Genomic DNA, 12,446 nt, shown 5'->3' with positions numbered 1-12,446 from the left:
ATGGATGTCACAGACGAGAAAATTCGGACACCCTCCCACCCAGTGTGCCACAAGCAGAGACAAAGATTAGCATGTAACCACACACATTAGTACCACAGTTTTAAATTTCTCTCAGTACTTCTGATATCCCATTTTGTATTTATAATCGTACTTGTTTTTCTTTCTTCTAGCTTTGGTTTTTTTGTTTTATTCTGTTTGTAGGGATCATGGTTAAAGAATGCAGCCTGTACATCTGTTAGTTTCTAGAAACAGAAGGAGTTTTCCATTATGATATCTCTGCAGAGTCAACTACACAAACATATTTATCTTCATTAATTATATTATGTAGCCTTACATTTATAATCTGCTGTTTCCTATAACCTTATTTTCTGGGGACTACTTGATTTGTCAAAGACCATGGGTAACATATTAAAATCTATGAAGAGAACTGTATCTTACAGTCCTAATATTTCTTAAATGAGGCTATTCCTTAGTGCAAAGTTTCTTAATTCAATGAAGAGTTACTGGGGCTGACTCCATGCCAGACACTGATGGAGATGCAAAGGTGAGCAAGACATGAATCTTGCTCTCCAAAGACAAGCCAATAAGTGATGTTAATTCAGTGTGTTACGAGCCATGATAGGGGAAGCAAAGGATGGCTTGAGAACCCCTGGGGAAGGCAGCAGGTTCTAGAGGGCTTCCTGGAGGACAGGCATGCAAGCTGAGACCTAGAGGAAAGAGGTTTGCCAGGTAAGTGGGACGGGAGGAGGGTGAGGGGAAGGGAGGGGAGAAGGACATGATGGCCGCAACTCATGGCTATACCAAGATCTAGGGTGTGAAAGCTGACATGTTCCATGAATGGCTATAGGTTGGGTTCTTCTGAGAACTGGGAGCAGTAGAACATGGTGGGGGGTGAGGGGAGGGCCATGGGGAGGGTGCTAATCAGTAAAAGCATACATTCTGTGACAAGAGGTACATTCACATTGTTGTGTAACCGTCACCACCATCCATCTCCAGAACTTTTTTGATCTTCCTAAACTGAAACTCCACACCCATTCAACACTCTTCTCCCCATCCCCCTCTCTGCTCCCCCAGCCCCTGGCAACCACCATTCTACTTCCTGTAGACAGTCTAACATGAATCTGATACACCATATAAGTGACATCATACAGTGTCTGTCCTTTTGTGACTGGCTAATTTCACTTAGGTTCATCTGTGTTGCCTCCACCTTGTGGCTACTGTGAATAATGCTGCTACAAACCTCGGGGTGCAAATACCTGACCGTGTCCCTGCTCTCAGCTTTCTTGGGTATATACCACCCAGAAGTGGAGTTGCTGAGTCATATGGTAATTCTAGATTTAATTTTTTGAGGAATGGAGCTTTGTTTTATCTTTTAGGTAGAATGGGGTGCCCCTAAAGGATTTTCATTGGAGAAATTGCTTCACTGAGTTTGAGCTTGAGAAAAATTATCCTTGGTGTATAAGGGGCAAGATAACCAGATAGGAGGCTATTGAAGCAATAGGTTTAGAAACCTTGGTGGTGTTGACCTACCGTTCTAGGTCCAGGAGGAAGCTACTCCAGCCTGAGATGCCGTATCAGCAAACCAGAACTTAGATAAATTTTGCGTCCTTGTAAATGTTCCTCTTGAGAAGTGCAGTGCATCTAGTCAGTCAGTTCCCCAACACCAAGCCAATGCTGGGCCTTCTCACCCCAAACAGGGCTAACTGTGTGTGTCCCCAGCCAATCAGATATTTCCAATTTTTCTCTTCCTTGTTCGTTATGCATTAACCTATAAAAGCTTCCTGTCTTCCGCCCCATTTTGCATTCTCCGAATGCAAACTGTCTGCTTCACGAAGTGTGAAAATTTGCTTTCATCACCTAAATTGTCTTCTTCAATCATTTTTTAACAGTGGGCTATGGTGACAGAGAGAATGAAGAACCATGTAAGAGAGCCACGTAAGAGCGTGATTGGCAAGACTTAATGATTCATTGTGTGCAGAGCTTGAAGGAGAATGAGCCAATCAGGATGACGCCCGTGCTTTCTGTTCAGCTGGATGGGAACAGAGAAAGAACAGGCCAGAGAGAAAGGTGACCAGGTGAATTCTGGATGTGTGCACTGGAGGTTCCTGAGGGATAGCCCAACAGAAAACCCAGGGGGATGTCTAGATATGGGCTAATGATATGGCTTTGGAAGTCATTTGCATACAGGTGATAATAAAAGTCATCAGAAAGGAAGAGGGTATGGAGTATGAGAAAGCCCAGGAAAGGCATTGGGAGGACATCAAGATAAACAGGTTACAACCTCCATTACAGAATGGGTGTATGTGATACTGTGATTTATAATAAATGCATATTTTGGTCTTCCATTTATTGTTCCTGGCTCACAGCTCCCAAAACTCCTGGAATTGGTAAGAGCAATGGGAGCATCTTTTGTTACGATATTTCGTCTCTTGTCCTCAGTTCCTGCAATCACTTCCGAGCCACAAATGGGTGTCTTGTTATTCACAAGCCCCTTTCAACCCCAACTGAGTTTATGTTACTGAGGCAACTTTTGGAAATCCCTGTAAGATGAAGAGCTGGTTGCCAGGGGAACCAATCATGTATAGAGGGTTGTAAATTTCAGTCCCACCCCCTGATTTCCAGGGAGGAGTGAGGGACTGGAGGTTGACTCAGTCAGCAATGGCCAAAGGACCAACTGTTCCTATGTTATGAAGCCTCCATAAAAACCCAAAGGGAGGGGATTTAGAGAGCTTCTAGGTTAGTGAGCCAGGACACTTCCATGTGCCCCAAACTCCATGAGGACAGAAGCTCCTTTGTTTGCCATCTCACCCTATGTATCTCTTTATCTGGCCATTCATTTGTATCCTTTAATAACCTTTGCAATAAACCAGTTATCTAGTGAGTAAACTGGTTTCCTGAGTTGTGTGAGCCACTGTAGCAAATTAATGGAACCCAAAGGAGGGTGTCCCAGGAACCTCTGACTTATAGGCAGCCAGTCAGAAGTACGGGTAACAATCTGGACTTGTAGTTGGCAAGTGAAGTGGAGGGCAGTCTTGTGGGTTGAGCCCTCAACTTCTGGAATCTGATGTCATTTCCACATAGATAAGGTCAGAATTGAGTTGAACTGTAGGACATCCAGCTGATGTTGGAGAATTGCTTGGTAATGTGGGGGAAAAAACCCACACATGGGAATTGGGTACAGGACTGTAGTATACCTTCTATCAATATACACTATCAGTCATTAAAAAAATATTCAAGTGCCACAGAGAAAGACATGTATCATATGATCTCACTGATATGAGGAATTCTTAACCGCAGGAAACAAACTGAGGGTTGCTGGAGTGGGGGGTGGGGTGGGAGGGATGGGGTGGCTGGGTGATAGACACTGGGGAGGGTATGTCCTCTGGTAAGTGCTGTGAATTGTGCAAGACTGTTGAATCTCAGATCTGTACCTCTGAAACAAATAATGCAATACATGTTAAGAAAAAAAAAAAAAAAGAAGAAGAAAGTAGCAGGAGGGGAAGAATGAAGGGGGGGAGATCGGAGGGGTAGACGAACCATGAGAGACGATGGACCCTGAAAAACAAACTGAGGGTTCTAGAAGGGAGGGGGGTGGGAGGATGGGTTAGCCTGGTGATGGGTATTGAGGAGGGCACATTCTGCATGGAGCACTGGGTGTTATGCACAAACAATGAATCATGGAACACTACATCTAAAACTAATGATGTAATGTAGGGGATTAACATAAGAATAAAAAAAAAAAGAAGGACAAAAAAAAAAATATTCAAGTGCCAAAAAGAGACCAATAAAAAAACCCAACTCTTAAATAGAGTGGTTACCAGAGGGGAGGGGATGGGCGAACTGGGTGAAGGGGATTAAAGGGTACACTTATCATGATGAGCACCAACTAATGTACAGAATTGTTGAATCACTATATTGTATACCTGGAACTATATATAACACCGTGTGTTATAATTACACTGGAATATATATATATAATTATATATATAATTATACTGGAATTAAAAATAAATAAAAATTTAAAAACAAAACAAAAACCTAGGAGCCTAAAGTTTTAAGATATATCAAATTATTTTTCAGATCATCTGTGCTGTCAAATGTACTGAATTTATCAGGCATATATAATCCAAAATAATTTAAAAAAAATTTAAGTGCCTTCTATTTGAAAAAAATCTGTTTTTACATCAACATGGCTCTGCTTGTTTTCTTTTTGAATGGGTTTTCTGCTAAATCTTTGTCTCCCGTTTGGTTCTTAAACTTTCTGGGTTATATTAAATACATGTCTCTTTATTTTTATTTTATTGTTAAATTTTTTTAGAGAGGGAGCGGAAGGGGCAGAGGGAGAGGGCAAGAGAGAATCTTAGGCAGGCTCCATGTCCAGCATGGAGCCCAGTGAGGGGCTTGATCCCAGGACCCTGATATCATGACCTGAGCAGAAATCAAGAGTCGGATACTTTAACCAACTGAGCCACCCAGGTGCCCCAAATACATGTCTCTTTAAAAAGGCATGTGTCGGGGCACCTGGGTGGCTCAGTCTGTTAAGCGTCTGCCTTCGGCTCAGGTCATGGTCCCAGGGTCCTGGGATCGAGCCCCACATCGGACTCCCTGCTTGGCGGGACCGGAAGCCTGCTTCTCCCTCCCCCACTCCCCCTGCTTGTGTTCCCTCTCTCGCTGTGTCTCTGTCAGATAAATAAATAAAATCTTTTAAAAAAAATTAAAAAGGCATGTGTCTTATAAAGAGAATGTCTCTTGTCTCTTATAAAGAGAAGAGAGTTGGATTTAAAAAAAAAAATCTAACTGGAGATTCTTTGCCTTCCAATGGTGGAGGCTAATTAGATTTTTATATTTTATAAACAAACATGTTTGGCTATACTTTTCTTATTTCATCCTCCGCTTTCTAGACTTCAGCTTTCCTTAAGGTTTCCTTGCCTTTTGTCTTTTGCAAAAAATAAAAAATAAAACCACAAACCTACAGTTGTCCTAGTTTTGATTATACTGGTGGATATCTTTCCATTTATCAAGTGCATTACTTAAGCCATAATTTCTTATGTTATTAAATTCAAAAAATTAAATTGCATTTTCTCATCTTTCCTTGCAAATGATAAGAAAGTTTATAATACCTTTATTTCCGACCTCTTATCCAACACTTTACAGTCTTGGTAAGTTTAATTGGAGATTTATTATGACACATTGCCTACCATGTGCATTTTTTCTAGAATAGTATTTGTCTTCTGCATTTAATTTTACAACAAAATTTCTAACAGCTACTGCCACTTCATTGTATTTAATTGATTTCAATGCTCATTTCCATTTTTCTGTGACTGTCCCATCCCTGATTTTCATCCAAATATCTGCTAAGAGAACTTTTAAAAATAGTTTGATAATGAAGCATTTGTGAACATTACATTTTCTGAGTTCTTACAATCTGATAATACTTTGGTCCCACCATCTCCTATGACAGAAGACTTAGCTTGGTATAAAATTCTAGAATCACACAAATCTTCCCCTCAAGCCTCTGTTGAAACTTCTCTGGATCTTCTATTGTTTAATGTGGGGGAGGAGCAAAGAGGTCAGGTGATGGTCTAAATTTGTAGTTGGCTGATCATTCCTTTTTTCTTCCTGGACCCCAGTAGGAATATTGCATTATCCATGAAATTTTAAAAATGTTTTCCATGCTGTGTTAAGTTATATGTTTTTACAGTGATCTCAGCTGGAGTTTTGTGAGGGGGCTTTTAATTGTTACACCAATGTCATCTTCTGTTTCCTGCTGTTTCTGGACAGCCGTTTGATTGTTTCTGAACAACCTGTTCCAGCGAATAGGTCCCTTCCTCTGGAACACACATGATTCTAAAATCTCTACCCATTGTTTCCATATTTCCCACCTTTTCTCTGATCACTTTCATCTCTTTGCTTTGTATTCCACAACACTAATTTTTCTTCCATTGTTAATTCCACTCCTACTCTCTCCAGTGAAGGTTTTAATTCTGCAGTGTTGTTTGATTCCTTCCACGCTCATCCTTTTAGTCCATTTCCTTTGTGCCCAGACTATTATGGTTGCTTTTTTTAAAAAAATTGACCCAAAATGTCTTGCATTGCTTTTAAAGATTAAAATATTAAAGAACATCAGGCAGGCATCTTCTATAATTTTTCCCTGATGCACTTTTCAGAGGCATGCTCCTCCTCTGTATCCTTTTCCTTAGGCATGCTCCATTGTAATTAATCCGATGTTACAGTTGCTGTTGGTTCTGGGTACCTGTAAGTGAATGAGAACATGCAGGACTTGCAGAAGGAGAGACCAGGTGGGATGTCTTGGCCACTCACTGCCTGGTGGGATCCGTGCTAAGCATCAGGAGCTGTGAGTATCCCCAAGCTCCATCTGCAATTCCTGGGGCCATTCTTCAGATGCCACTTTGCGGATGCTGATTCTCTCTTGCTCAGGAAGCATGGTTCTTTTTTTTTTTTTTTTTTTAAGATTTTATTTATTTATTTGAGAGAGAGAAAATGAGAGACAGAGAGCATGAGAGGGAGGAGGGTCAGAGGGAGAAGCAGACTCCCTGCCGAGCAGGGAGCCCGATGCGGGACTCGATCCTGGGACTCCAGGATCATGACCTGAGCCGAAGGCAGTCGCTTAACCAACTGAGCCACCCAGGCGCCCCAGGAAGCATGGTTCTTTCAAGGTGGGAAAATTGTTGCCCATCCTCCTTTAGCCTAACACGGAGGTTCTAAAGTGTGTTTCCTGGGCCAGCAGCACCAGCAGCACCTGGAAACTGGTCAGAAATGCAATTTCCCCAACCCCTCCCCTACCCCACCCCAAGCCTACTGAATCAGAGATTCTGGGGGGTGGGACCTAGCAATCTAGCAACAAGGCTCCAGGGGATTCCCATGCTCAGGCAAGTTTGTACAAAGATACATGAAGTTCTAGTACAGAAGGGAGACCCAGGGCATGCTGCCCCCATGTGGCTGTCTACCATGGTGATGGAACATGCCAGTCCTTCACGCTCGGCTCTCCACATCATTGAACCCTGGGAATCATAGTCTCTAAACAGCTGCGTAAACAGAGGAGTTGGGGGGACCCATCGGTGCCTCAGGCTTCCCAGAACTCCTTATCACTGCTCTTCCCACTGGGAGTTCTTTGTCTGTTCATGGGCGTCTGCCAATAGATGCCGAGCACTCTGAAGGCACTGTGCCTTACATGGTGTCTACAGTCAGTCCCGTCACAGAGCCTGGCTCCAGCCCGATGAAGGACAGATGTTTGTTGAATGAATAAATATGAATCCTCCGTTTGTTCCAAGCAGAGTCTTTCTCACGTGCCTTCCCTCCCCGCTCAAGGTCCCTAAACCCAAAATCCAACAGAAGAGCCCCTGTGCAATGGGACTTCCCATGTTCAGCTTCTCTCTCATTGCAAGGTGCACAAGCAGAGTAATTGAATGTATTTTCCTGCTGTGAGAGGAACCTCAGGGGTACCCGGGTCTTCAGTGAAGTCCTGAATTCTTGATAAGATGAAATACCCGGCTGCTGGAAGGACAGAGCTCTCTGCTCTCTGCTGGGCGCTCCGCTCTGTAGGGAGATGGCAAGGCCGGGGGCCCGGGGTTCCCTGACCAGATTTTACATGGATCCAAACTCACTCATCACAGAAGGTGTGAGATTAACTGGATGACATAGTTCCTTCTCCTCTGGAGAGAAGAATGGGCCAAGTAATCCCTGGAACATTGCCCACTACCATTCTTTTCTCTACCCATCTGCAAAAGGCATCATCTCACCAAGAGAGAGCTGCGCGAATCAGTGGGATAGAGCTGCTCCATTGTCTAAGCGTGGCCCGAGCACCAATGTGGCAAGGCCACACAAGGTCATTAGATCTGCAGAGTTTCCTGCCTGTGCCTTCCCTTTCATTCCCACACCATGGACAACACAGCTTCTCCGGTCTAATAAGCAGACCTCCCCCCAAAAGGGTGCATCTGGCCATCAGCCTGCGGTGTCCTGTAAGTACAGGAGACACCAGTGTAACCAAGGAGACTTCCCAAGTCCTTCTGGGCTCCAAGATTTTCCCACATGGAGAACTGAACAGGGAGACTGGAACGTAAGGCGTTGTGAGACCCCTCCCCACCGTGAGCAAAGGGGCGGACACATCTGGATCCTGGACAAGACGAGCAGGCTGGGCACAGGAATGGGTGGTGGCTGGAGGCCCTGAAGAGCAACAGCGGGGGTCAGGCTGTGATGGATCCATCTGACTCGTGCGGTTTCCCCACTCTTGATGTGGGGGGCATGAGGACAGAGAGAAGGAGTGTACCGTGTTCTGCAGTCCTACAAGCAATCAGTTCAGGTTAGCGTGGGGAATGGGTCGTAACCCATGGCTCAGCCCCTGCAGACACCCCCTGGAACACAGTGGTGATGCAGAAAAACATGAAGACCCGTCATCCCACCAGAACTGAGATGGAGTACCTATTTGCTGCCGCATTGCAGAAGAAAGTTTCTACTAGCTGCCAGACCTATGGGGCAGACATGTGGCTCAGAATCGATGGCTGACATGGAAAAAGCTTTGCCCTGGGGAAAAGACTCACCATTCCGAATGCAAGCAAGGAGTGCCGTGACCTGCCCCGGCTAGCACGATGGCAGGGGTCCCTCCCCCGTCCCTGCTCCTGGAGGAACTCGGACCCGGCTCCAGCTTCTCCCGGCGGGTGCTTCTCCTTCTGCTCCTCCTCAAAGGCCATCTCCTGCAGGGCAGCTTAGAGGGGACACTGAAGTGGCCCATTTCCCACTGCCCACCCAGCACTCAACGAAGCACGATGTGTATTGGTTGTCCCTGCCTTCGCCCTCATTTGTCCCGGGCTCCCATGTGTGGCGGCTCAGCCTGCCAAAGGAGGTAAGGTGCCGGGTCCTTATTGCCTATACAGCATGGCCCTGAACAGAGAACAGCCACAGCAGTGCTGGGAGCAAATGAGCTGGTCTCCCGGCCCTGGAGGAAACGCCGGCCCTGATGCACATCCTGACACGGTGTGGCCAGAGTCCACGGCCACTTTGACTCCATGTGGCTTCTGTCTCGTCACAGAACCCAGGCTCCACAGTAGATGTGTTTCACTGCTGTGTGGGTAAGAAGGGGTTGCATTTTAACTGGCTCTGCCCTTCTAGGTGAAGATCTATAAATAGGACTTGCTTGGGATCTGTGCCCATTGCTAGGTCCGCTGGCTGCAAATCTGAGACAAGACATCCAGTAGGACTGGACTGTTTGGATGTCCAGTGCCTAGTTTCCAGTTTGACTGTCCGGGAGCAGGTAGGAGAGGCTAGGTGGAGGGTAAGCTTCCCCTGTGACAGGTGCATGGCAGACCTGGCCTCACTGGAGCCTCAGGTGGGTTACTGCCCCGAGGAAGGGCAGGCTACCTCATGCCCATTTCACAGATGAAGCTGTTGGAGCTCAGAGGGGTTAAGTAATGTAGCCAAAGATAAGGAGCAAGGGAGTGAGATTTAGGATTTCAGATCTAGCACATGCCTTCTGTTCCCCTCTGCCAGGGCCTCACACTCTGCTCTTTTAATCTGAACTTGGATATGGGGTGTGCACCTCGCTCTCCCCAGTGTGGTTGTTAAAACGGTGCCGGCCAGGTTCCCCTGTGACAGGGGAGAGCCACAGGTCAACCTCAGACTCTGACTATGGCTGGGTTGCTTATTTTCTCTGTATGCTTTTTTTTTCCCACTTATTCAACAAATGTATATTGAGAACCTACTAAGTGGTAGGCATTGTTCTAGACCCTGGGGATACATCAGGGAATGGGACAGAGAAAATTCCCTGTCCTCATGGAGTATAGTTGAGACAGACCAACAGCATGGAAAGAAAGAAGTGACCAGAATGTCAGATGGTGAGATGTGTCATGGGTCCAGTGAAGCCAGAAGGAGGCTGGGGTGTTCTTGGCAGGGGGGAGGGTGGAGGTGGTGGTGGTTGTTCACTTCTAAATGAGGGCATCAGGGAGGTCCCCGTGAGATGGTGCCATTTGGGCAGAGACATAAAGGGGGTGAAGGTGGCTGGTGTGGCTGTTTGTAGGGAGCATACTCCAGGTATAGGGAATGGCCCTGAGGCAGGCACGTGCTTGGGGTTTGGGCTGCAGGGGCTGGAGGGCAGTGGGCGAGGGCACACTGTTCTGTAAGTAACACATCTCACGGTCAGAATCAGGAAAACCTTTCTCCTTTCAAAATGGACATCACTGCAGTGTTGCAGTGCCTTCCCTAGGGTAAGATTAAAGGTATGGTATCCGAGTGCAGCTCAGAGCAGAGGACATTAACAGCTCTCTGCTCCCACTCTCAACTGTCACGGTGATTGGAGCCTTAGACTGAGTAGCAATTCACTCATCTCAGTACCGTTCCACCGGCTTGATCTGTCCCACTGGAGTGAGAAGCTGTGAGGACTCCAGAGCACAGAGTTTCCAGCCCTCCTAGAAGTGGGTTCTGTGGAAGGCTGAATCACGGCCCCAAAGATATCCACATCCTGATCCCAGGACTTGCAGATCAGTTCCCTTATGTGGTCAAAGGGACTTTGCAGATGTGACCAAGTTAAGGAGCCTGAGATGGGGAGATTATCCTGGATTCTCTGGGGGGGCCCGAAATGTAATCACAAGGGTCCTTATAAGATGGAGGCCGAGGGAGGTTGGACACATGAGGACAAGGTAATATGATGAGGTAACAATGCCTTAGAGATATAGGAAGGGCCACATGCCGGGAAGACAGGCAGTCATCAGAAGCTAGAAAAGACAAACAATGTCCCCCCCCAGAGCCGCCAGGAAGAACACAGCCCTGCGGTCACCTTGATTTTAGCCCAGTGAAACTGATTCCAGACTTCTCATCTCCAGAACGCTAAGGGAATACATTTATGTTGCTTTAAGCCATAAAGTTTGTGGTAATTTGTTATCACAGCAGTAAAAAGGTTTATGTTTGGGTTTTGTTGAGAAAATAAAGGTATTTTGCTAAGAGCTCACCTCAGGTGTGGGAAGAACTCATCTTCGGGAGCTTGGACACAGGGGATGCTGTGGTTTGTCAAGCTGGGGTGGCCCAGTTACTGGACCATCCAGTTTGGGGGCTGAGGCTAAATTGTGAACACTTTCCTAAAGAGTGGGTTCCCGTGAGACCCAGGTGGAGGAGGGTCCCCAACTCTACGCAACCCCTGGGAGATGTTTGACATCTGCAGTATCTGTGGATGATGAAGTGGGACAATCAGAAACAAGCAGGAGGCCTAGGAAAAATGTCTGTGTCCTCATAGCAACTCTTAAGAATAAAAAACATACACAATTCCCTTTTGCACATCTAAAGGGATGTGGTGAGGTTCCAAGTGGTTCATGTTATTAATGTGAACTAGAGTGTTAAGGTGAGCATGTATGAAGCATCTGACTGAAGGTTAAGGCATAATGAAAAACCAGTATGTGTGTGTGTGTGTGTGTGAATCCTCAGTAGAAATACATTGAGAAAAGTCCCATGACCTTGGTTTCCCTGCAGACATTGTCATGTAGTGGCTGTGTGACCCAGTCAAAGTTTCTAAACTTCTCTGTTCCTTAGTTTTCCCCTATGAAATATATAGTGTTATTTATATCATAGGGTTTTTCTGTGGATAACACTCCTTTTATTCTAAAATGCACAGCTCCTTGTACTTTATACATTTTGCTTGCCTGTGCCTTGGTTTTGTTGTGACAGGAAAAGTTAAGTGTATCCAGTGTCACCTGGTCATATATCACACAGGTGAGACTCAACTGATTCCAAGTCAAGAGTCTGTTTACCACCCCTTAGTTGGCTACTATGGCAGTTCCGGAAAATGAGATTAATCAGCTGAGTTCTGCAAATAAATGCAGAAAGGGGTTGATAGAAATGTCCTCCATGCGGGGACTAACAGAATTATAATCGAGGATGGAGTCTGCCACTCACTAGCTGAGCGTCCTTAGGCAGGTCACTTAATAGCTTGGAATGTGTTTCTCTATCCATTTAATAGATAACAATAATATTAATAATAAAATGATCAGAATAGTAATAATGATGTAATAATAACAATAATTGTAAGCAGCCACCTCATAGAGATTTGGGGAGTATCAAATAAAATAAGAATGTTCAGTCTTTTTAATGAAAAATGCAAGGTAATACAAATATAAGACATCATTTTGATAGGCCTATTAATGATGTGCTATCCAATTCCATCTCTGTAGTTAGGCTCACAGAATCCATCTCTGATCTAGGCTGGAAGCTGAAGTCGGCCGACACATAATTCTGTCTGAGAGCAGGGAAATTTAAGCTCCTCGTGGCTATAGCATACTTGCTTTTTTTTCTCATTTAAAGACTGTCATTTAGGCTTTTAGGATTCTCTTGACAGCTTCCATCTGGCATTCAGCAAAGCAATAGGATGAGATGTCATTGCATTACTTATCTCATTCTGGAGCGTTCCTTTTACCACACCCATGACCCCAGACAAGTAATTCTTAGTG

General features: G+C 45.3%; 1 protein-coding gene across 1 annotated transcript in view; it reads right to left on the bottom strand.

The window, feature by feature from the left end:
• CALN1 (calneuron 1) overlaps positions 1 to 12,446 on the bottom strand; it is a 491,968-nt gene that overhangs the window by 17,353 nt on the left and 462,169 nt on the right. The window lies entirely within an intron of this gene.

This window comes from Mirounga angustirostris, unplaced genomic scaffold (genome assembly GCF_029215605.1).
Source record: "Mirounga angustirostris isolate CCGP_5_RB_7025 unplaced genomic scaffold, mMirAng1.0.hap1 SCAF_5, whole genome shotgun sequence".
NCBI lineage: Eukaryota > Metazoa > Chordata > Mammalia > Carnivora > Phocidae > Mirounga > Mirounga angustirostris.
This window is presented reverse-complemented; position numbering and strand designations above follow the sequence as displayed.